This window comes from Periplaneta americana, chromosome 14 (genome assembly GCF_040183065.1).
Source record: "Periplaneta americana isolate PAMFEO1 chromosome 14, P.americana_PAMFEO1_priV1, whole genome shotgun sequence".
NCBI classification, from domain to species: domain Eukaryota; kingdom Metazoa; phylum Arthropoda; class Insecta; order Blattodea; family Blattidae; genus Periplaneta; species Periplaneta americana.
Genome location: NC_091130.1, coordinates 79,224,168 through 79,248,160, shown reverse-complemented (window position 1 = coordinate 79,248,160; position 23,993 = coordinate 79,224,168). Strand labels below are relative to the sequence as shown.

Sequence of the window (23,993 nt, the reverse complement as noted above, 5' to 3'; positions counted from 1 at the left end):
GGAACGTGTCATATTGCCGCGAAATGGAGACTTAACACTGCCATGAACACGAAAATTGCTAACGCATTTTAAAATCGTATGACTTTTGAGTATCCTTCTCTTAGAACTCGCAATTCAGTTACGAAACATTTGTTTAGGATTGCACAATTCTCGCGATTTTAAGAGAGGTTTCCACAGAAAATGTCCGTTGATTTACTGAAAAATATGCTATGGTACATCAAATTCCATAACAGAAAATGAATTCATAACAACATGACATTCGTCAATTGTTGTCTTCTGAATTCAGTCGTATCAGAAATGATTAATATTCATGTACATATTTAGCTAATTTATGCAAATTTATTAAAAATTAATTATATATTATCTACTTAAACTGTGCAATTTATAAATGGAGTTAAATGTCTTAATTTCTGGATTATGGACAATGCCTTTTATGTGTAATACAATAGACTATACATACATACATACATACATACATACATACATACATACATACATACATACATACATACATACATACATACATACATACATAGCACACGCACACACATTATTTGGGTACTTCTTAAATGATTTCATTTTCGTTTATCTCTTGAATAAAAGTTCAAGAAAATATCTTAAAAAAGGAAATATCTATCGAAAAAAGATGAGGAAGGGAAATGGACTGCTCGGAAACGCGTAAAAGGTAGAAAAATAAATTATGTGTCATTTTCGTCAAACACATTCATCCCTTACTGGGACAAAGTCAGTTTTTATACCTTTGAAAGGTCAGTTATATTTCACTACCAATGTAAAGTCTAATCCAAGCCTGTTTAGTGCTTGAAGTTTAAGTTAAACATTAATTAAATAATTAATATTTGAGGAGAAAAATTCGCTCCGGCGCCGGGGATCGAACCCGGGTCCTTGGTCCTTGGTTCTACGTACCAAGCGCTCTGACCACTGAGCTACGCCGAATTCAATCCACAGCACCGGATCGAATTCTCCTTCAATGTTTCCCTTTATGGCCTGTGGATTGAATTCGACGTAGCTCAGTGGTCAGAGCGCTTCGTACGTAGAACCAAGGACCCGGGTTCGATCCCCGGCGCCGGAGCGAATTTTTCTTCTCAAATATTAATTGTCTATATTACAGATATTATTCTGTATGGCAAACTAATAAAATCTATAATATTAATTAAAGAGTATGTGTCAGAGAGAACAAATGGCTTGAACAAGATTTAACCGATGTGACGTCATACTACCTTTTACGTCCAGTGACGCTCCACGCAACCCGAAAAATATAAACTTTTGCTTTCTTACTTGATGGTGTTATATGAGGAGCTGCTTATATTTCTGGTAGCCTACTTATTGACTAATGTATAAAATACATTAGAACATGTTCCCAACACTACATTAATGGTTTTCTTTTAACGAAGTTCATTTAAGGAACTACTAAGTGTGAAAACAGTCAAGTTCACATGCATTAAAAGGCGTAAATGATACTTAATTGCATTCTTTCATCAACTTACTTTTAAAACAAAGACTTGACGCCACTTGTTCACACGCTATTCAGCCATTGTAGCCTGCAGAGGTAGTGCAAAATTTATTGCTGGTTAGTTATTAGTAAGTCTTGATTTAGCACATTCACAAGGCGTACTGCAAATTTGTAAACAACTTCCCTCGTTATGTTTCCATAGTAACCATCAGTATTTTCATTCGTGTGACAATAAAGAATTGTTCATTTCTTTTCATCGGTTATTGAATGATACTAGGTAACCTCTAATTCTAGCTTCGGTGGAATTGGCGAAACAAAGATGGTGTATAACAAGGTTAACATGTAGCATGGATAAGGATATGAATGGTAAACGTTTTACATTAAAATCAAAATAACAACTTGTGGGATGCATATTAATGATTTCATATTTTACGAGTTTATTTGCCTTGTTATTAGAAGTTCAAGAAAAATAAATACACGTATTATTCGTAATATAAGGGAAATCAACTGTCACCGAACGCGTAAAAGAAACATGTCCCAGAAACGCCATCCATTCCATTTCAAGTTATACTATAGTATTATTCACATGGCTCATGTTTTATGTTAGATACATCTTGAAAGAGTTTCAGGGGTGATAAAAGTTATGTTAAATTAGAGTTTATTTTCTTTCTAGTATTAAAACTTGTTAAACAGTATGTTTGCCCACCCTGATGGAGAAATTTGGGTTGTCTTTTTGAATGACTCTGTGTAAAGAGATCGTTTTCTTTTACTACGACAAAGGCAGTTTAAAACTTTTAATCATTCTTATGTATATATTTCGCTTGCGCTGTAATAGTCTTGACGACCATACGTCGGCATTTTTGTGACTCGCGAGCCAGCTCCTGGAAAACGAAGCAAGTGAAGCGTAGTAGAGGCTATACTTCGTTGTACAGTAGTGGCAAAAAAACCGGACCGACCCTTGTAGCTGATTTCAGTCACAGATTCAAATTTTGCTAGTCACAAAACACATCCATCTTGTATAATTAATTGTGACAATGAAATTTATTGCATTTGTTCGATGCTTACCGTCATTTGTTTCCTTCAGTGCCTCAAACTTACAAACGAAAAAACTTTGAGACTTTTATTTTCATCTGGCATCAATATTACGCTTCTACCTCTATTTGGCAAAGATAACTGCGTATTTTTACATTAAATAGCAGTACATACCTCTGGCTTCACTATCCATATTGAAATTACCAAGTTTGACACAATACACAGCACAGGATTCTTTTGTATCAGCTACAAGGGTCGGTCCGGTTTTTTTGCCACTACTGTACACAACGTATAATTAATATCACTGGTGGCTTGGCTTCATAGTATCATGTCATTATCAAGACCATTGAAAATCCCTCGAAGACGTGAATTTCTGCCAGAATATCGATCCTTGTAAAAAATATATAAATTATTATTATTATTGTTATTATAATTATAATTAAGTTAAAACTTATAACTTCATTTCCTGTAATTTCACAATTAAAGAGTGATAATGATATAACTTTCATCCAGTATAATTTACCAAGAAGCACTAAGGAGCAAAACAACAAATATGAAAAATGTTATGGAGTTGGTTGTTGACACTACAAACCAAATAAAACCAAAGTTATTAAAACATCGGCAATTCCGGAAACTCCTGTAGGGTATGGGAGAAGAATGTGGGATTTTCCTTAAATATTATAGAGTTGTAAGGTGGGTTTGCCGTGGAAAAATGCTTCGTCAATTTTTTGACACGCTGAAAATAATTTCTGTTTTTATGAAGGAAGAGTTGCAGTGATATAGGCCTAATATTTCCATATTATAGTATATTTTAAGTACCGGTAATTGTCGTGTTTGTCTGAAATATATTTCGCTGGCCTAGTATTTCAATATTTTAATAAATAATTAACTGTTAATAAGACATAGAACTTCCGTAGTTGGGGGGACGAAAATTGGCTGCTAGATTTGGTATTCCTGCCGAAATTTCACAACACTCAACAAATTAAATCGGTAGCTTCAAGGGCATAATAAAAATGTAGTTCATATGTACGACAGCATCAATTCTTTTCTTTTCTTTCACTTATAGACGTATGAAGCAAAATTTATCAGGAAAGAACAGAGCCTATTTAATTTTCCTTGTTTACATTCATTTAGCAATACTGTCTACAAAATATAAAATTACTAGGCCTATATTACATTGACATCATGAATGAACTACAAACAGATTTTCATAACAAAAGATTGCTTCCATTTAAAATAATTGAAACTAATTTTAAATTGTATGGAAATCCTTTTGGTTTAGAAATAATGAAAGTAAGGCCTGAATAAAATTACAAGAGGAAATTGTATATATTTTCTTAAACGACATGTTTTTGGAAACCCAATATAAAGATCTGGAAGATGTTAATATTTTCAAATTGCTAAGCAAATTAAAATCCGCTAATCTGAGGTCTTACGCAACCAAAATCACAGCCATGTTTCCCTCCACATCATATTATGTGTCGACAATTTTTTTACAAAAATGAATCTGGTGTGGTTTAGTGGATAGAGCATCAGCACGTAGAGCTGAAAAACCGGGTTCAAATCCCGGTGCCGGAGAGAATTTTTCTCTGTTCCACTCATCTTTCATCATATGATGACGCAGAATATCTGACGGAAATATCACATGTACTTCGGTACATCATAATAATATTTAATTGAAGTTGTTTGAATTAGTGGCTAGCAGTAGATGTGACGTAACACTGTGTTATTAATGCTGCTGCTCTTTCTTTTATTTTGTTACACATAACTCACTGGTATTAGCTTCACTATAATAAATACGGGTAACTCCAAACTTACACTTTATTACATATTCCTATTAAGAGTGTCCAATAACCGTGGTAACATGGTGCATTTATTTTCTTCTGATATATGAATATACTGTCACAGGCATAATAGCAATTACGCTGCTAACGTCAGTGATCAGCACTAAACGTCTTAAATATGCATAATGAACTTGTAAATTGATGTGTAAACACAAACAAAAAAACAGCTGACTGGACTAACCGGATGCGGGGAGATTGGTACACTTTCCTACCCACACTGCTGAAGAGGACATGGATCTGTCTATTTTGACACTGTTAAATTATGTCTTACATAAGGAACGTTTTTTCTAAAACTGTTCAACCTAGACAGTGGAGTTTTACAGTTGATGAATACATAGAGTAGACTCGGCTTATTTCGTGATACTAAGGTTCTGGTGCAAGAATAAGGTTCTCTGTTAATCTTCTATGATTCTGAATCGGTTGAATTTAGAGGTTCCTATGGTCACTGAAATTGTAGACCAGTCAAAACATTCTTGGTATAATCGACCAATCACGTCACGATATTCCAGCGTCACTAATATTGCGAAATCTGGAGAATATGAAATATTTCTTGGATAATTTTATAATGGCAAGGTTGTTATCTATTTTGAGGTAAATTTTAAAAAATATCCATTCATAGTGGTAAAAATTCGGCAAATTCAACTGTGCTTCTTGAGGTGGTTTCCCACTAGAGCAACTCTCAACCGCAACTAAATCGAAAATGAGTTGTATTTGCAGATTAATTGAGTTGAAGATTCAGAACAAGTTTGCGTTCAATGACTACAAATTCGATATCATTCATCTTTAGCTTATAAGCACGCCATTTGAGTCATAAACAGCAACTGTCAACTGCAGTCACCAAAATACACAATGCACTCAGTTGCTATCATCTCAGTTGATCAACTGAAATCGCAGTTGAGTTGGAATTGAAACAGTGAAACGTAAGCATCTTATTCGCATTGCTGTATTATTAGGAACTGCAGTTGCGTTGAAGTACAGTTGAGAGTTCCTCTAGTGCAGTGATGCGATGATTACTAATAGTTCCGAGTGCGGGCTTTTTAAGCTCTCTCCATAAGCGCGGAGCTTTTCTGCCTAAGACACAAGGGTGTACAGCACATACAACGTTGCAGACCATGACAGATCACAAGCGAGATTACAATACAAGTATTAATGATAAGTAGAAGGTTTAGTTTTTATATAATGAAGTAATTTATGTGTGCTGCTATAGTAGGCCTAATTCATGTTATAAAGGATCAAACCAGAAATAAGTAAAATAAAATCAATCACTAAAAACGACTCTAAAATGAATTAACAAAAAAACTTCCGCAGTAACTAAAGTCAGTGGTTAATGAGTAAAAAATATGTACTATATTATTTGTAAAAAAAAAATGTCAAACGTTAGTACGAAACACAACACAACACAGATATAGATATTATTCTGGAGAAGAGAGATTGATTTCAGACAAGAAATAATGCTGAAATATTAAGAAAATCCATGTTTTTTTTGTTTTTTATACTCGTAATTATATTTGAGATTGCTTAAAATGATCGAACCATATAAATCAGATATGGCCAAACATGTGTGAGTTGAGAGAATTATTTTTTTTCTTTTACTGTTGTTTTCTCGACTTAAAAATTTTAAGCAGTTTACAGAATAAAAAGCTCCTTGCACAACAGTCATTGTCATATTGGTTTGAAACATCTCACAGAGGTTAATCAAATGTTGATAAATAAAATTTAATTAGCATTTGTATGAAATATTAATATTAAGTTCCTTCGGGGAATATTCATATTGCACTTAGATTAAATATGCTGTAATGGTAAATTCATACAGTTTAAACGTTTATTGTGTCTCTCTATTTAGACTGAGCTCAAAAATCTAATTAATTATTATTCCCATAATTATTTTCAAGATTTTGAACAAATGTAAATTAAACATTTTGAAAACTTTGACGCAAGGAGCCTTTTTAGTGATGTAAATATAAAATGTATTTAAAAAAAATACAATTTCAAAACCATTACACATAATGGCACCAAATTGTGTGCACATTGTGGTATTGTAGATCTGTTTATATAGTTTAAATTTCACAAATTTTGGCTGAAAATTGTGGAAGTTTTAAAAATCATACATATCCCCGTAAATGATTGATCCCAAAAATTACGATGGCTCTTCAATAGCATTATTGAATGAATTTGTTTTTTCGTATTATGTGAATCTCACAAATCACTTTAAGAAACCTAATTACATAATCACGACTGGAGAGTAAGGACTACATTTTCACAATCACTCAATCAATATAATCTACTTCAATCAATACTGTCATTATTTTTTAAACAAATGCTCAGAAGTAATTAAAGATCACACACGTCAAGCAGGTAGACCCTATTAGTTTCTCCTAACCAATGAAGTGAAGTATTTACATAATAAATCATTGCTTTTAACAAGAAAATGGTTTACAAACAATTAACTTTTCATATTTCTGTTTTCGTTCTTAAAACCCCTTTCCTTTGCGATTTGTTTATATATGTACATGACATATTAAATAATTGAATAATTAGCCCTATTATATAGCCAGAAAATTAGTAACGTAAGTTATTGTAATAATTGCTGCCTTTATTCGATGTATATGCATGTACATCCCTGATGTCTACGTTAAGACGCTATGTATTGGATGCGCTATGCGCTCGTGATCAAGGTCGAGCTCTTCTATCGTGATTGGAAGCTAATATCGTCTCTTCCCTGCTCTAGTGGGAAACTAAGGTTGAGTTTTTTCCCCCTTAGTAATTCCCTTAGCTTAATTTATAAGTTGTGGAACAGAATTTTCAAGCGTTTGTAATTTTTTATTTGTGATTTGTTTATTGTTAATTTGTATTTTGTTAACGTTGAGAAATGGGTTCCTGATCCAAGTCGATAATTTTGTCTGTTTACTATATTCTTTATCAATAACGGTATAGTAGGTATGGATGTAATTGAAATTGCTAACGTAATTCATGCTAACTAATACGACAAAACAAAATTCACGAGAATCTTCCAGGTGTGACAAAACATGTCGATGAAAACTCTGCACCTTGGAGGGTTTATAGCCAATATCGTTCACTATTAATTTATAATTGCTTAACATTTTATCATTTTCAAACAAAAATAACGAAGTCATGATTTATTAAATTTTACATACCGGTATCCAATTGTAATCTATAGGTCATAGTTCATAATTCTAGTACGAATTTTTGTTGTAAATAATATAAACATAGTCAATTAAGATAAAATACTAAGTAAATACAATTAAATACATTCAATAAATACAATCATGATAAAAATTTCACATAAATAAAATTTCACTTTCCTTTTAAACAAATTTAAGTCTTTCATATTGGCTAAATCAGGAGGTAACATATTAGTTACTAATAACAGAAATAATTGTATTCACATGAGACACAAACACATCCAAATGAAATTCTCAACACACAACTCAATTTCAGAACACACTCACTCTTTGACTTCACATTACACTACACAAACACACTCCCACAGGAAACAAAACAAAAGGCGCCAAGACCAACAACAACCAGTTCTGATGATGGCCAATAGCAGGCCGAAACATGTTAACAAGGTAACATAAAATTGAACACGTGAAAGACATATAATACATTTTCCAAAGGAGATTTGAGTATTTAACTGTTCTATAATTTTATGAACATTAATATTTTATTACCTCAGTATCATGATAGTGAATTCCATTATTAATTATAAACAAATATTATTTTCGTAGCTGCTTTGTATATCAAAATTCCAATTAATGTTGAGATTCTTTGTGATTTGAATACATCTCTTAAAGGATCTCTTAGCTTAAAATTAGGGTTTACCAAAATTAAAAATTAATCTAAAATTATTTTTCGTATCAAAAAACTCTGTTAATGTTAAACACACGAGCAAAATGTTGAACACTATTAAGAGAGAATACCATGCTAAGTGCAAAAGTGAACACTGAGGAGGATTGTTGTCCATAAAATATTACACATCATATTAAAAAACATAGTTTGTTAAATTTACTACATACACACATAGGCGGATTACTTACAATTACGTACTAGATACCAAAAGTAATTTTTGAAATCTTTTAAATGCAATTTCTCTAAAACAACTACTTTTCATGACAAATTACTACAGTATCTATTGTAAATATAATATGCCTAATTGATATTGTTTAACATTCCAAACGAAACTTAGTAAAACATTGATTACTATTTCTGAAAATGCTATAAAATAATTTAATAAACTTACAATTATTGAAGATAACCGTCCAAAACTGAAACAAATTTTCTGTATCCTCAGAGCGAAACAATCTGGAAACATTACCACGCGGTTTCCATGGTTTTTTCGTGTGATGTCACTGCAGACGTGACTGTTGACAGATCTTATGCTAACAGCCAGCGGACCATGAATGTACAATTAGCAACTCAGATAAACAGAGGGAGTACCGCTTATCTGGTGTCATCATCGAGTTCACACATCTGGAAGAGATCTATCTAGTACAGTATGTTGGTCTTCCGTGTCTGGATGCCTTTCATGTTATGAGATTACGTCAGCGTTCTACTACAAGCCTGAAAAATGGCATCTTTCATCTGTCATTGTATTTGTGCTGTATTGCCTTCATAAACTGTGGCATGCCGACCACATTATCCAGAGGCTCTTATTAATTTAATTCTAAATGCAGGTGTTAAGCAACAATCACAAAGTATATAGTTTTGGACAGTTATATTCAATAATTGTAAGTGTATTAAATTATTTTATAGCATTTTCTGAAATAGTAATCAATGTTTTACTAAGTTTCGTTTGGAATGTTACACAATAATAATTAGGCATATTATATTTACAATACTGTAGTAATTTGTATGAAAAAGTAGTTGTTTTAGATAAATTGCACCTAAAAGATTTTTAAATTACTTTTGGTATCTAGTACGAATTATAAGCAATCCGCGTATGTATGTATGTATGTATGTATGTATGTATGTATGTATGTATGTATGTATGTATGTATGTATGTATGTATGTATGTATGTATACAGTATATCGTGGTGGGAGTATATACTGTATGTAGTGGGAATGGGAGTGGGAGCTATATACTGTATATAGCTAGAAACATCATCGGGGAACTAAAAATGTAATTTTATAACTTTCTCTGGTGAAATAAAGTGATGTAGAAGTTATTCCCTGAAATGTAATATAGTAATTTCCAGTAAATATAACTTTATTTATTTATTTATTTATTTATTTATTCATAGTAAGTTTGAAATGAATACAAGTTAATATAATGTAAGATAAACTAGCCCACTCCTGAATGAGTAAGACTCGTGCTCAGGAGGGGATTCAAATACAGACAAATATAAAATTAAAATTGAGACTAAATACAGATTAGAAAGTGTTTAATATGTTTAAATCCAAACTATAAATCCAATACAATTTTTTAAGTCCTTTCTCTCAAGAGATATTGCAACCTATACTCTTTCCCATCGCTAAAGAAATTGGTCCTGAATTCCATCTTTATTTTCAATTAAAAACCACATTCGCGATTTACCCGAAATAAAAAAGACGATTTTTTGCTCTCCCCCCCCACCACCGTCAGGAGAATTGACATAATGAAAATAAAATGATCTTCGACGTCAAATTACTTGTCACGTATTGTAGGATTTTTTACTATTCTTTATGATTATGACATCAGTTTAAGTTTTTATCCTCTCGTTCCTCATTATTAAAAGATTGACGGTCACTGTTTGTAAATCCTTCCTTATGTGTGGTAGAATTTCGCAAAACAACTAAGTCTTACACGTTTTGTTTAAACCGCACATTTTATGAATAAAAGAGAATTCATTTTGACTGTAATCCAGAAAAGTCAAGTTTCTTTTCTTCATTTAGTACATACAGTGTCATTTAGGGACTATCTCGACACGCTAAGAAAAAATGTTAATCTTGAGACCAATTTATTCAAATTTTATTCTAATTTCTTTCCCTCGTAGGCTATGTATGGACATGCTTTCCGTACATTTCACATATCCGGTGTCAATGTGATCATTTTGTGTCACTGTATTTAAAAATACAAATTGGTGCCGAAGTATCGAATTCTTCCACAATGGGGGAGATTTCGATGTAGTATTACAAACATAAGAAACGCTCTAAAACCCAATACGTATAACACAAATTTTGCTCCTGAAATATTTTTAAATATTTTATATTGCTTCTACTCACGTTAGTCACATGTGAATTTTTCATCGGTGCTATTTTCCACACATGTTTTGTGAAACCATTTATGGTATTCTCCAACACACTGAGTACAAAGTTCTCTAACATTGTCATCGTAGTAATACCCATTACACGCGGCACAATAGGTTTTTTTTGTATTGTCCAAATTGTTTGATGAACTAGCTCTCTCCACATATGTAGGTTACACGACAAGCAGTAGACGGCTTCCTTTTGTGAGAAAGCCTAAATTCTTTCTGCTGTTTAGTCGCCTTCAACTGTTTCCTATAGTTTTCAGATGTTATTAGTTTGAGTCTTGAAGTTTCCTTATTCTTTTGCCACCAGATGGAAGTGTTAGAACAACGAGGTTTTGTGCTGTAACGTTGATGGAAACAAAGTAAGAACACAGCACTGGTGATAGCAGACTTTGAGGCAAGATTTCCTATGTTCAACCGTCATCACGCCAAGCGGTTAGATAGGCCTACTTCAACAAACGATTTTAGCAAACGGATAGTGTTATCAATTTATCGTGAAGCGGACGACCACGAACTGATAGAACGGAAGAAAAGCTCCTTAAAAATGAATCGTCCTATGACTCCAGCTATTCGTTTAAGTCATGACATGTGTATACAGGGTGGAAAGTAAGGTAGTACATTAATTGTAGGGTGTGATTCCTTAAAATATACCGAACAAAAAAGTCTAATCCCTTTTACTCGTTTTTGTGAGGTTTTTGAAGAAATAATACTTTTATGGCGACATTTCGATCGCGAATTTTACGAAAACTGTTTAAAATACGGTTTAATTTCTTGTACAACAACGAAGAGAACGTTTGTTATGTTCACGCTGCAGCAGTATTTTAATTAGAAAATTCACAGATTTCGAATTAATCGATTGAAGAAACATTGGAAACATTGATTGTCGAGTGACGTACAGAAGGTATAAAAATCTGGCATCGCTGTCGGGACGGCAGTCTCGTAGTACTCGCAACTGATCGCTGATAGTGTGCAGTTGGACGTACAGCGATAGAGTTTAGTTTATTTCAAAACTACGAGATGCCAGAGTTCACAAATCGTGAGTACTTAGACATGATCCAGGCCGCGAAAGAAATTCGGAACAGTGAAGGACTACTAGCCAGAGTTCATCATAATTGGACTAGAAGATGTGAAAGCTGCACGCACGCTTATGGTGGACATTTTGCACAGTACCTGTAAAATGTGAGTGGAATGTGGTTTACAGAGTTTTCATTATTAACGCCCAGAATTAGTGATTCGTAAAACAACAAACTGTAATGTTAATTACATTTTGTTCACAAAGTTACATCAGTTTTTTTTTTCATTAATTGTAACTGAAACTTCAATCCGATGTGTTTTCACTAATTTGGACATAATTTCCTGATTTTCACGTTGTTTCTTGTTATTACTGTACGTATTTCTTCTTAAATTAAAATTATTACGCCATACTTAGTATTGAATTGTTAGTGTATTGCATTGTAAGTTGATAATTCTGTGTTCATTGTTGAACTGCGCCCGAACACGAGCTATTTTGTTCATTCGGGTTATTAATTTACATTTTCTGACATTCAATTTCACAAGTAAACAAATAACAGTTACGTCCCTATCCGGAGTTTACGTAGGTCATTTTTGTGCGAAGATTTATCCCCAGATTAGCTGCGAAGTATTGCACCGAAGCTCAGTACATTTTTTCTTTTGCTGCCGCCCTCCCCTTCACCTACTGCAAGGTACACGGTGAAAGGTAGTTGAAATTAACCCACCTCCTTCAAGTCGCTGACCGCATGGGGTGTGGGGTACTACTTATGCGGCGTTGAGATATCTTGCAACTGCCGTCAGCGCTTTCGAAACATTTGTAATTGTCTCACTATCCGTAAGTCCTATAATTTGTTTTATTTGACAAAACGTACTCTAAATAATTAGATCTATGGCTCCTGTCAATTAATGTACTACCTTACCTTCCACTCTGTATGTGTATAAGTATGAAACCTAAAAACGAATATTGGAGAAAGGGACTTTTAATCCATATTTATTATCATGACTTTTTGAGCCGAAATACTTAAAGTGACCTGACGAATAAACATGGATAAACTGGAAGAATCCTTCCACGGAGAAGCAGACATATCTCAGAGCAGTGAAATGTCTCAACGGCCTTTTATTGTATAGGTATGTGACAGCCAGCTCGCTATCGTGTAATATGACCTTCCAACACACGTGAAACCTTCGATTTTTCAAGTAAACTACTCAGGAAAAAAACAATGCAATGGATGTATGATAAGCCTAAAATAACGCTGGTGAAGTTTCATTTCCGTGTCGCTTATCGCATCCCAACAGCACGCGGACTAAATAAAAAGAAAAGAATTGAAATAATCAATAGTCTTTTGGCGTTATTATTCATAGTAGGCCTATTTGTGACATGCAGGGTGCGAATTAAGATTTCTGATGGTGGGATAGAATCCTAGATATAGAATAACATATATGAAGCTATTATTATTATTATTATTATCATTATCATTATCATTATCATTATCATTATTATTATTATTATTATTATTATTATTATTATTATTATTATTATTATTCAACGCTTGGTCGGTCTGAGTTGCCTGTCTTCCATCTTGATCATAATAAATTATATCCATGAGCAAGCTTAAGAAAACATGTGTAATTCCTAAGTTATTGATTGTTGTCAGCTTGCCGGTGTTGATAATACATCAGTATTATTTTCTTTACTTACTTTATACTTTATTAAGTATAGGCTATTCGTATTAAACAATTGTATTTGTGAGGAGGATAGAAGTTATCCCTGGCAGGGTTGTTAATATGATTTATGAGAGGGGGATAACTTTCCAACGGGGGAATCCCCCCATCCCCCCGCTAATTCGCACTCTGGTCACATGTGGTTACCATGCTGATATTTTATCCTAAGAATCCAGGTTCGATTCTGACGCCCTGATATCTCGAAATTGGAATGTTATGTAATTCTTACTTTCCTCACGCCTATCCGACAACTTACAGTGATTTTTAAGTAATGTTCCGCAGCTTACGGACCCCACGTGGTCGGCAACGATGCATCATTGTTATAATCTAGATAGAAAGTTAAATAAATTCAGTGTACGTTCAAGGGCATAAGATAGTTAACCTACAACATACTGGTAGTGGTTTCTTTCTTGAACATATTGCTTTAAAAGAACAAAAAATACAAAATAATGGTTAAATAAATATTTTTATGATCATTATTATTAAATTAAACCTTTTGCCAAAAATGAACTGAACAAACAAAAATTATTTAAGGGCATACACTTAATTCTAGATAAATGTACAGTAAGGTCCGAAAGTCTTGTCACCCCCCCCCCCTTATTTGTATGTTGATGTGCATCCATTTTGAACATGTCATAGCAGATGTGTGTGACAATGGTTAATACTTTACGTTCCAGCTTGTTTAGTGATCCAGAACATCAGTATAGGACCATCATTGTCGCGGCACAAACTGATGCGGCGCCATGTCCTGTGTGAAATTTCCGCAGCAAAGTCGGTGTGATTTCCCCGAAAGCCTCCCTATTAGCTTGCTTCAAATCTTCAATTGTCTGGTATCGATTTTTCGAGACATATTGCTTAATTATTCCCCAAAGGGAAATCACACCGCCTTTGCTGCGGAAAATTTCACACAGGACATAGGGCCGCATCATTTTGCCGCGACAATGATGGTGCCATACTGATGTTCTGGATCACTAAACAAGCTGGAACGTGAAGTATCAACCTTTGTCACACATCTGCTATGACATGTTCAAAATGGATGCACATCAACATACAAACAAGCGGGGGGGAGGGTGACAAGACTTTCAGCCCTTACTGTAGAGTCTATAACAAATTATTTCAATTTTAAGCATCATAATTCAGTTTGTGAACAAATATTATTAAACAACTCAAACTTATCTTTCAAGTAATCAATATTCATCACTTTCAGATATCATTTTCATTAGAAAATGTACAGTCTATTGAGTCAATTATGTCCACAGTCAACACACATGTAAACACTATGCTCTGCACAAATGAACTTCTTACATATTATCATGCATTCATGTTTGATTTTCCATCTTTATCTCATGGGCAGAAGTCACGCCATTTTCTTTTTCCTCTCTGTTTGGCAAGGAGGTAGTGGGTTTCCAGAAATATTGTTAATGAGGGCTTTCAGCTCTCTCGGAAAATTCTTGTTCTGAAGTCTCTGCTTCATGAAGGATAGCACAAGGATCAATCCAAATTCCTTCAAGGACTGTCTTCGTGCGTTCTGTTGCTTCTTCCATTCGGGAACGGCGTATGAGAATGTGATGAGTGAATTGATTGCACTTTGGTCCAGCATTCCATTAAAAAAAGTATCAGTGGCCACCGTCTTGCTTTCTTGCTATAGTTGAAGTATGACTCTACTGATTAAAGGTGTCCTAACAAGAGAGTAGCTGTCTCCGAATTGTTCATTTTACTTGGCTCTCTGAATTCACTGAATTTGTATGATTATTATTATTATTATTATTATTATTATTATTATTATTATCATTATCATCATCATATTGTATATTGAAATGTTAAAGAAAACGCATAACTTTATTGCTATTGTTGCATCAATAATTTGAAATACCGATACCCAAAAGCAATTCAAATTCTGTGCATAAATACGACTAATTATTTTTCAATGGTATCTAATATCAACTTCTGTCATATACATGGGATTAAACTGACCCCTAAACATTAATATCCAACAAGATAATAGCGATATGGTAGTTTTTTACGTTGCCATCTTTGCAAGACAAAATTTCATGAATTTACATGACAGTTAAAGAACAACAAATCGTTACAACGGGATTTATTGCAAATATTAAATAGCTCGGGTCAATATGACCTCACCAATATATTCTAGGGTTAAATATGTAGAGAAACCAGTAAATTTTCAATGTTTTTTTTAATAAGCGATATGTGGAAAATGTAAATTACATAAATTTTAATATCAATTTATGACCTTTTTAGCCGCTTTGACGTCATTTTTAAAGCTCTGCTGCACAGGATTTTTAAACAACATTAAACTTTGATTGGAATTTTCCGTAACTTTGTTGACTTTATTTCACACAAAAAATTATAATCTGCAGAACTATTATTGCTACATGCAAAATATTTGGTACATAAATTCTTTATGCTATTAGGAAACTTCTCCCTGGGATAGTAATTTGTTATTTTGTTGCATTTGAAAAATATGTCTCCATGTTTCTATAAAAGTACATCTAAAATTCATTCTTAAAATGTGATTTATTTTTAGTAGGTTATTTTACGACGTTTTATCAACATCTTAGGTTATTTAGTGACTGAATGAGTTGAAGGTGATAATGCCGGTGAAGTGAGTCCGGTGTCCAGCACCGAAAGTTACTCAGCATTTTCTCATAGTAGGTTGAGGGAAAACCCCGGAAAAAACCACAACCAGATAACTTGTCCCGGCCGGGAATCGAACCCGAGCCACCCGGTTTCGCGGCCAGATGCGCTAACCGTTATTCCACAGGTGTGAACAAAATGTGATTTATCTTACAATTTTGAAAGCCAATAGGCCTATCAAAATTGATTGTGCTCCAGACATTTAAAGCACTTGCTTTTAGAAGTAAAACGTCATCACAATGTTGAACGTATCTTTAAAAATGGCTGAGATACATCTATTTTAGTGAATCACTATGTCCTGTTTTTTTTTTTTTTTCTTTCAAAATTTGACCCCATTTTTTTTAACCAATCTCGAATAGAAGTTATTGCAGTAATGATATTTCTATATACAAAAAAAAATAAATAAATAAAATTTTGCATCGGTTAGGAAAACAATTTCAAATTTCAGTATCTTTTCTCCTTAAGTGATCTTCAGTACGAGTTAAAATTATATGATCTTACGGCATTCAAAATGCAGACTTGAACATAAGCATATTAACATTGTTGTTATTTAGTCAACTGTCCGAAGACAGGTCTGAGAACCTTACAAGCGATACCAACATGGCACCACTTATGAGGCAACTAGGCCAGGATATAATGAGGTAGGATGGACAGTTCCTTCCCCTTCCATTGCATACATCGCCAATTAGCTACATAATACTACACTAATTCAGACTTCAGATGTATACAAGCAATAAATTATTCTTCCTCTGACATATATCGTCAAGTGAGATGTACTGTCTGAATAGATGTACATTCAGCCAGAACCTCAGTCAAACGCAATTAACATTGTATAGGCCTACTACTAATAACAATATGTTCACGTAGCTCAGAGTTTTTAAGTTCAAATAGAAACTGTTAATTCATTCAATTACAAGACAGGAATGACGCGGTAACAGAAGATCGAATCGAAGCACAGTATAAACTTATCGTCGCATTTTCCAGCGTGTTTTTTTTTTTTAACTACCGAGGTTATATCAGCGTCGCCGATGTGCCGGAATTTTGATCTGCAAATGTTCTTTTATATGCCAATAAATCCACAAACAAGAGTTTGTTGCATTTAAGCACTTAAATGTCATAGACCGAAATCTTACCCGCAACCTCGGGCACAGAAGGTCAGCACTCTACCGACTGCGCCACCCACGCCGACTTCAGGTATTACCTATAAATAACAGAGCAGTAGCCTACTGCAAAACCTGCTTGCAATATCATAATTTGTGCCTATTTTGCAGGACACAGATTATAAACGACAGTTATTGCCTTGTCGGCTCTACACAAAGGACTCCTGCCCACAGTCGATTCGAATAATCGACAATACTATCCGAGAACCCGTTTAACATTTTTTATACGTAAGGGTTTCAGTGTTAAAATGTGTATACTGAAATTCCAGCTCCCTACTTGTTTTGGTGTAAATATTCTTGCAGATTTTTTCAGAGAAAGACATTCTACATCCATTCTTTCTGTTATAAATAACTTTTATTTCAAATAATGCAAGAAACCTAAAAATGAAAAGCAATACACGATATGAACAACTGAACCTGCGATCACTTTTGGTTATGATGGATGCTGATGATAGTACGCTATGGATCATTAAAACAATATAATGAAAATGTCACACAAGGTTTTCATAACAGATTGTGTTGTTTTGGCAGGAAAAAGCAGTCTATTATTATTATTATTTTAATTTGTCGTGGAATATCACGTAACATTTGACATTTTCATTGTTATTTTGTGAATATAGAATTCATGTTTATGTCATATTCATTTGTCTCTCCTCTCTACTATGATATCAATCATCCTTGGTCTTCTGTGGCTGACATATTTCATGGGAGACTGTTAATATGGCATTAATTTTTACATTAGAACAGACATTTTGTGTGACAATACTAAATGAATGGTAAATAGCAACGGCTTTTGTTAAATGCATTCGATTGTGTTTCATTGTCCATAAATGCCACGATTAGCATGCATCACTAATGAGTGCAATAATTTTAGTGGTTACGACCGTGCGTGTTTGCATATTTTACATGAATACGTTTATCTGTGAGGTACAATGCAGAGTTCTGTGTAAGGCAGGGATAACAAAGTGATAGCATAGGAGTTGTTGAAAGCTAAATAGATCACTAACGATATAAGCCACAGGGGTAAAAATCAGAAGAACTTAACTCTTACGATGCAAGGTGTATTTTCGTAGAAGTTCCTTATTTTTCAGCTTTATAGGTGGAATATGCGCTAGCTATATTCCGAATAATGATGGGGAAAAAACTGGTTATAGCCTAAATGTTGCCAACCTGAAAGGTTTGAAAATATATTATTAATATCAATTATTTACAGAATTTGTCAGTTTTATGACATTGATAACATTGTTGAATTATAAAATCGTCTTTTTGGGTCTAGCCGATTTATAATTTCAGTCGAAGAAAAAGTAGTTAGGCCTATATTAGCCACATTTGTTCAGTGAGTCAGTAATTAGACGTTGGCAATCCTTTTACGTTTGAATCAAATAAAAAAAGACAAGCCGTTGTTACGAATAGAACGGGGAGGAGTGGGAATGTGTGTGATCTGTGGTCAGTGCAATGTTAGGTTCAACACTGAAGCTGGGGCTAAGAGATATTCTGACAAACTGCAGAAACATTGCTCCTTCGTAGAGTCATTTCTGTAGCGATTTTAGAATCCTTCTGATTTAGTTTGAGTGTGAAATCCAAACTTCGGAAAGAATTGTCGTTCTTAACAGAGTGATACACCAATGTCAATTCTGATGCTACTGTTTTATCAACGAGGGTTAAAGTAGTTGGCTTCAAAAATGAATAAATGCATGAACTAGAAACCACGGAACATCTGTCCCGGTTTTTGTTTTTGTGTCTGTAAATGATGGGTTATGTCACATTTACCTTTACATGAACAATCAACATCACATTCGCTAAATATACAAAACACGTGGCTTTCACTAATGCGTCTTTTACATATACAATTATATAGAAATTTCATCTCAAACCACTCATCCTGGATGGACTTCACGTTTTCTTCTTGTAATTCAAGGGAGCGGAATGGCGGAATCGGATTAACGTTAATCAACATTTATTCTAATAAATTCTTGTCTAGCATTGCTGTCAAATATAAAGAAGAAATATAACTAATAGCCTAGAAAGACTTCTATGAAATTATGACTTTGCGGAGTTTAATTCCGGCACAGTAGAAAACGCTGCTGACTAGATGCATGTAACCGTATCCAACTTGCGCGAAAGAAAAATCCTAAACTATTATTATGTTTACCACGTAAAGTGAGGATTACATAAGTGCAGTTCCTAATGGCCGTATTCATAGACATTTTTAGCGCGGGTTTCCGGTGGATGATCAGCGTTTTTCGTATTCATAAACCAGTGTTAGCGATAGGATATGATTTGAATTCTGTACTAGTAACCAGTGGATAGCCGGGGCTAGCTTAGTACGCTCGTAGCGCGTGCTGCGAAATGTCTATGAATAGCACCCTAAAAGTCTAATTTAGCCATCTCTTCAGTGTTGCCAACTAATATCAGTTATCACCAAAGAGTGAAAAATCAAAATCCTGCATACTGAAATAATAATAATAATAATAATAATAATAATAATAATAATAATAATAATAATAATAATAATAATAATACAGTAATTAACAATAACTCCATATCTTACTTATTTACCACATCTCATCTTTATGTTGCGAGGTGTTTTCTACACGATTCAATAATTTATGAAATAGTATATTTTCCTTCTATAATTCTCGCATATTATGTTGGTAATTAGGATTAGTATGATCTAATACTAAAAGTTATTTTGTCTGGTCACCCTACATCCAACACCTGACGTACTAATGCTAGGCAAAACCTTTCGACTCAATTAGATTTCAGCTTTTTTTTTTTTTTCTTGTGATTAGCTTACTGTAATTTCGCTTCTCAGAGACCAGTATTGGATTTTGATCTTTTAAATGACGTAGTAAAACCATTTTTCGTTGCCTAATATTTTAATATTTTTCCCTCTTTATTGATCTTAAGTCTACAAATTTGGCGACTTTTGGTTCGGATTTTCCTAAATTTCTAATTAGCGGTGTTCTGCTATACTTTTAATACAATGGATGGCTGTAGGATTTTTTCTCTACAAAGAGTTTAATCATTTTTAGCAATTAATATTTCAATGTAGGCCTATCAATGTAACATTGAAATCGCTATGGTTTTTGTTTCGATTTACCAACTGGTATAAATAAGGAATTCTAATTATGTAACAGAATACATAATTAACCTAACGAAACTGAAAAATAAAAAGTGGGCTTCATTCAGAGTGACGTACCCTTCCATTGCAACTGGCACCAATTAAAATGCCCATTGATTTATCAAGTTAATCACAATCACATTCTTATACATAGGCCTATACACTTCATTATGAAAAGCTGCAGTTTCCAAAGCCGAAGTTATCATCATTCTTTTTTTATTATTTAATTTTTAAAGATCCATGTAGGAAAGTCCAACAGAAGTAGGCCTACTCATCATAAGGCACAACAATGGTTCTACACCGACGGCTAACAATTCATCACAAACCACTAATTAGGCCTATATAAAGTCTATGCCCTGGGCATGAAACCAGATCCGTCAATACGACGCTTTTTCTGGTCTACTCTTTAAACCCCGAGTACCCCATGACCTGCTCTGTAGCTGTGCAGTGCTGTTTCTGTGGTAGCTTCCAGTCTGCTGTTATTTCCATAGCTATCGTTTAATTCACATCGGCCAGCTCTCTGCTGCGTGACTCGAGACATTTAATATCGATTTGCTTGTGGCTTTTTGTTTCTAATACACAAGGTTCTAAATATAATTATTTTGTTACGACCTACTATAACACTGAAAACTGAAAGGTCACTCTTTTGTTTCTAAATGCCGGTAACCTGCTTTTAACAACGGAAACATGGTAAGTACATTCGCGCGTAAATAGCACGTATCCTATGTCATGTCGACATGTCTGCGTACCTGGTCGTCCATCCTGTCTGCGATTTCGTAAGCAGAAATAACTCATACTAATTTTGCCTTTGCAAAATTAATTATGCAACTTTTTTACTTTATTTTCACAAATAAAATCTGTGACTAGACCAGGGATTGGAATTTTTTATTTATGTCCCAGACAAGGGCTTCTAGGCTATTCAGAAAAGTTGAAGTGATGCAGAACTGCTAGCTTGTACACCCTTTGACACGGATAATGGTCGCTCTGCTTTAGAATAATTTCTTTAACATTAAGTGTCGTTCGGATGAACGCGCGATTCACCGTCAAAACGACAAAAATTAAGAATCGAGGATGAAATCAAGTCGTAGCAGCATATCTGTATGTCACGAAATGACATATTCCCTATGAATCATTTATGGCTTAGCGGTAGAGCTCTTTCTTTTCGTTTCAAAGACTGGGATTCGAATCCCTCTATGTAAAACTTATACGTGTAAACATAGCGTGATTCCCGAGCTATTTCGATGTGGGACGTAAGTCCAGTTCCCACGGTGCTTGTTTCCTTGCTGGCCAGCAAGCTTGGTGCTCTGATGGGTACGCAGATGGCTCCCGTGCTTGCTACTATGCTGGTTTCTGTTTACACGTAGCTGGCTCTTTTTACAGTTCAAATTTCAAAATCATCTGCAGTTTCATCTGTTGCCAACACTCATGATCAAAAAGAAACTAAACCGCGAGTGGAAAACAACTGAAGTCCTACATTAACAATAGTAAATGTCGTAATAAATTAAATAAACCAGAAATGTAAAACTGCTAAAGTCCGATATTTAATTCCTGTTTCTTAGAAAGTAGGAAATATAGGAAAAAAAAACAGATTTAGTTGGAAAACAACGATCATGGCAACATGGTTTCAGCGGTGATACTATATCATCATCTTTGGTTCCACTGCAAGTCAACACGAAAAATACCAAGCAACTTTATCTCGAAATCCAGTAAGCTAGCACCAAAGCATCCACCGGAGCGCATTATTTCCAGCAAACAAGCACGCAGAGCAGCCGTCAAGGCTCCCAGCTTGGAATTCATCACAGAAACAAGCATCGTGGGAACCGGGCTTTATTCTCTGAACAGCAACCAATTTCCGTGTCAAACGGTGTATTTAAGGTCCTTTTAAAGTAGTGGCTTTTCAGAGAAGGGAGATGATGTAAGCTATATAACTGTATTTTTTAATACAAAATATATTGAGACGATTGCATGATAATTCTTAATAACAGAGCTACTACAAAAGAATCATTCGTTTTCAAACGGTTATATTCTCTAAAGTATTACTCGTACATACATCATAAGAACCGGAAACGCACCTGGTTTGCATTGAGTACACCAGTTGGCAGCACGAGTGTAGTGCCTGCACAAAATGGTGACAAAACAAGAAAAGAGTTTTTGTGTGTTGGAATATGTAAGACAATTTTGTCTTCCAACAAGACGGGGCACCCCCTCATTGGATGCTTGATGTTCGTGAATACCTGAACCATGAACTGCCGAATCGCTGAATTGGGCGTATTGGTCTAGATGACCAATCTCTGTTCCCTTGGCCCCCCAGGTCACCAGACCTAACGCCATGTGACCTCTACCTTTGGGGGTACATTAAGGACCGCGTCTACGTACCTCCACTGCCACAAACACTGGTACAGCTAAGGTAGCGCATCAATAATGCAGTAATGGGCATTGACAGGACAACGCTACACAATGTGTGGAACGAACTGGACTACCACCCGGACTTATGTCGTGTCACCCGAGGGGCACACATAGAACATTAAATTTGTAGAATGTGGGAAGAAATGTGATGCGTGTACGGTTCTTTTGATGTATCACTCATTGTTGTACGAGTATTACTTTGGAAAATATAGGCCCTAGCAGTTTGAAAACGAATGATTCTTTTGTAGTAACCCTGTATAACAATTTATTTGATATCCTATTAAGTACGGATATCTTTCAGAGATAATGAGATAATTGCACTTTCAATTAGTTACTTTTAATGTCTCCTTTAAAGACAGACGATAAAGTGGTACCGAGAAACATAAACGTGCTTTATTTTCTTTAAATTTGGCTAATTTAGTAAGAAATATATCTCACAGAATGTATTTGCAAACTTAAAGTATATTTGTTGATAAAAACTCTTGTTAATAGAATAGTTGTTTTCGAGTTAGACGCGGTGTAGGCTAGGTTATGTTTTATTTTTCAGTCCCACTAATTGCCTGTTCGTCATTCGTTTTAGAAATGTACAGATACGGAAATAAAATTTGGGGCTCCCTTACTTTGTTTCGCTTACAACACACTGCGCATGTGCAGTAAGCAAGAGCCCCTGTATATATCCTACGCTTGTGGACAGTCGTGTGAAATTGTTGCCTACATGCAGGTGGACTCCCATCAAGACACGCTCCAAATTTTAATTCCGTATCTGTACCATGTCACTTATTCCTGTTGAAAAGTTGCACAAAAAGAAATCTTATATGTAGTGTGTCGTGTCAGTGTGTTATAACATTCGCTCTGGTTAGCTGTGCTTAGAACGCAATTTGAGCTTCACAATTCACGTGCCATTTCGCGCTTCCATAAGCAATAAACGAAGTTCACATAATTTAAGATCAATGTTATGCTATACAACATAAATAAAACAGAACACAGTTCATTTAATAACCTTTGATCAAAAGTGTGCGGCAGTTAGTGATTTCGATACAACCGACAACCGACATAATAGACACTCTTTTCGCAATAGATCTTACAAAATAGGCTCGGAATCGAACCCAGTTTCTTCACTGAGAACTCGCGAGAGAAGCGAGTCCAGGCAATGAGAAAATTAATCAAGTTTCTTTTAGTCTTAAAGCGTACTTAACTGAAGAGACAGGGTTCACCTCAGTGAGTCTCTGATGTGCTCCGTAAGGCAATGTCATTCAACAAGTGTCGAATAACTGGCTTGAATTATGTGCTTACATGTAGAGCGAATTACCTTTAATGTC

The 23,993-nt window shown here is 34.6% G+C and overlaps 1 protein-coding gene and 1 non-coding gene across 2 annotated transcripts in view; one reads left to right on the top strand and one right to left on the bottom strand.

The window, feature by feature from the left end:
- LOC138713011 (peptidoglycan-recognition protein LC-like) overlaps positions 1-23,993 on the top strand; it is a 366,077-nt gene that overhangs the window by 121,165 nt on the left and 220,919 nt on the right. The window lies entirely within an intron of this gene.
- Positions 875-954, bottom strand: TRNAT-CGU (transfer RNA threonine (anticodon CGU)). Its single transcript is given in 2 exon segments — positions 875-908; positions 918-954. It is a non-coding gene; the product is annotated as a tRNA-Thr (tRNA).